This window comes from Lactuca virosa, chromosome 4 (genome assembly GCF_052849685.1).
Source record: "Lactuca virosa cultivar CGN04683 chromosome 4, Lactuca_virosa_CGN04683_v6, whole genome shotgun sequence".
Lineage (NCBI taxonomy): Eukaryota > Viridiplantae > Streptophyta > Magnoliopsida > Asterales > Asteraceae > Lactuca > Lactuca virosa.
The window spans coordinates 209,204,094-209,207,603 of NC_136429.1; positions in this window are offsets into that span (position 1 = coordinate 209,204,094).

The following is a 3,510-nucleotide window of genomic DNA, read 5'->3' on the forward strand; positions in this document are numbered from 1 at the left end:
GATTGGATAAATTTTATTATTTTATTATTATTATTTTTTTTTTGTGAAAAATTTTCTATGTAGAAAAAGAAAATGAAAATTAACGCAATATGTACAAAATTACATGCAACCTACATGCAACGGGATTTATGCATGGATGGATGCCCCTCCCCAAGCTTAAAATAAGCATCGTCCTCGATGCTTGGAGAGAGGCATAGCCGGCCTATTGAGGACCGGGCGGTGGAGGATATGGTGGGAACTATGAAGGGTAATCAGTAGGATAAAATGGTGGCCACTGGGGTTGGGATGATGATGACTGCTGCTGCGTGGAAAGGACAAGTACTCGGTGGATATCACTCAAGAAGTGATGAATATTTCTGTTATGTTTCTCCTGAACGGCCCACCGTTGATCTTGCTCGGTCCATCGCAGCTTTTGCTGGGCCCAACGCTCTTCCTGAAGATTACAGTAGTCTTGAAATTCAGAAGTATTTTCAGCAACACCCGTGTAAATCTCTCCTACCTCCTGCTGTAAGCCCGTGTAATGGTGGTCCAAGCATGCAAATTTGCCCATGTGAAGATTGTGTTCAGGAAAAGGAATGTGGTGAGATGAGCTGGAAGCAATTGCAGTTGCAAGTTGAGAAGGAGGAGTAGGAGTGGTGGTTGGAGGTCTACGGGCTGCAGTAACACCCAAGTTGGATTGGAGGTACCAATTGGTAGAAGGGATGTCATTGGCCAAGGCTTATATCTTCTTATTTCGGCTGTCGATGCGTAGATATTCTTTACCATCGACTATCCAATGAACATCCCCATTGGGGTTGCGGTGGAAGAGGTGCATGGTTTCCATGACATCAAGTGATAAACGAGTAGGACTCGAAATTATATTTATTGGATTGTTGGGTAAAGACAGGCCAAGATGTTCAACTATAATAGAAACTATGCCTCCACAATGAAGTTGACCACCATTGCTCATGGCATTTCTAAGCATTTTCTGAACTACCCAACACCCGAAATGAGGACTTCCTCGTGCTTGTTAATCATGCAACATAAAACTTCTAATAAGAGAGAAGCAATAATCCGGTGGGTGACCTTCAGGAATGGATGAATAATTCTAGAAGCTTTTGCTGTGCCTGACTGATACTCATCTTCACAAGAGATACTTTTCCAAAACCTTCCCCAGTTTTGCTCAAATATAAATTTTGTCTGCCCTTTACTGTATATACATCCCTTTTCGCTTTTGGAGCACCAATAATATCACAGAGAGTATCAGCATGAATCTTGTGGGATTGATTGAACAAACGGAAGGTGAGATTGTGTGTTTGGTAATCGAAGGTTATGGATGAGAAGAATTCCAACATTGGTGTTTGATAACTTACAACATGGAGATTCAATAACCCTTCCCAACCAATGTTCTTCAAGAGCTTGTGGACACCTTTATAGATATGAAGGTCCTTGAGGGCTTGGATGTCCACAAATTTTTGTGCCTCTTTTACCCTTTGAATAAGGCTTGCATACAACATCTCTTGTTGATTGGACTAAAAAATAAGACCAAATTCATAGGGGTTTTCCATGGGTTGTTGGTCTTGTTCATCATTGGTTTCTTGACCACTCATATGTGAGGTCCCAATTCTAGCCCTTTTTCCACGGGAGGCCATTGTCCAATTGAGTTCAACAAAGTTTTGCACACAATGTAGGACAATTTAAACTCTAGAGTGTGCACAGAAACTAGCAATATCACCAAAATCACCCCAAAATCTAACTATATGCACAAGTAAAGAGTTTGGAACAATTATACCGATTTGTGCTTGAAAATGGTGGTAGGGTGATGTCCAATGCTTCCCCAAGCTTTCCCCAAGCTTATCTTACAAAAAATTTCAAGCATTAGGTCGAGATTTAGGGACCCAAAAATTCTAGGGTTTGCTCAAAACCCCCAAAATCGGCCATGAAAGGGTGAATTTGAGATGCAAGACAAAGAAGATGAAGAAAAGAGAAGAAATTCATACCTTGGAGCTTGATTTTTTTATGCAAAATTGAGGACGATGGAGTGTTTTTTAGGGTTTTTTCGAAGGGGGCAGTAGGGAGGAGAAGAATCGCAGGTAACGTGAAAAGAATGACTTGAAAAAATGGAGATTCAAGCTTAAAATCGCACAGCTCTGTTTTTACGTTTACACGGCCCATGTAAACTAAAGGGTAGCATTTACACGACTGTGTAAATGAGGCGTCTGATATGAGCTGGTCTGGTCGTTTACACGGCCCGTGTAAATTGTAAGCATACATTTACACGACCGTGTAAACTTCTGTAAAGGGCAAAAATTGTGATTTTTTCATTTTTTGAAATTGCAACCCGCTACTCCACTATTGCCCGAAAAATGATTTTTTACCCACTTTAATAATGAAAAACCACTTGGAAACTTAAAAATGAAGAAAACACGATGAAAAATTGAGAAATGACAAAAATACCCCCGGGTTGCCTCCCGGTTAGCCGCCCCTTTTTAATGTCGTTGGCTCGACTTGGACCCCATCTATTTGTAAATCTTGGTACTTTGGATCCATTACTTCCTCCACTTCTTCATTTTTGACTTGAAATCCTTCATAATAAGGCTTCAAACGGTGACCATTTACCTTAAAGATCTTCCCGGTTTTTTCACTTGTGATTTCTATTGCACCACACTCAAAAACATTAGTTACAACAAATGGTCCCACCCAACGGGACCTTAATTTACCAGGAATAAATTTAAAACGAGAATGGTAAAGTAGTACCTTTTGACCTTTTTGAAATACCTTGCGTGTAATCATCTTGTCATGGTATTCTTTGGTCCTTTCTTTGTAAAGAACCTCACTTTCATAGGCTTCATTATGGATCTACTCAAGTTCTTGTATGTCCAGCTTCCTCTTCTTTCCCGATTCACTTAGATCCATGTTGAACTGCTTGATCGCCCAATAAGCTCTATGCTCTAACTCAACGGATAATCGACATGGCTTTCCAAAAAATATGTGGTATGGAGACATTCCAATTGGAGTTTTGTATGCAGTGCGCTACGTCCACAAAGCATCATCAAGGCGTGTACTCCAATCTTTCCTTGTTGTATTCACGGTTTTCTCCAAAATAACCTTGATTTGTTGATTGCTCACTTCGTCTTGTCCATTTGTTTGTGGGTGGTATGCTGTGGAAACTTTATGAGTAACACCATATTTCTTCAAAACACTCCCGAGCATATGATTGCAAAAATGTGTACCACGATCACTGATCAAGGCCTTTGGAACACCAAATCTGGAAAAGATGTTAGCCTTCAAGAAATCTATCACAAGTTTTAAACCGTTAGTACGGGTAGCCTTTGCTTCCACCCACTTGGAAACATAATCCACAGCCAAAAGAATATAAACAAAACCCGAAGATGATGGAAAAGGTGCCATGAAATCAATGCCCCAAACATCGAAAATTTCAGAAACTAAAATGGGATTTAGGGGCATTTGATTCTTTGAGCTTAAAGAGCCCATCCGTTGACATTTATCACAGCTTGAACAAAAGACATA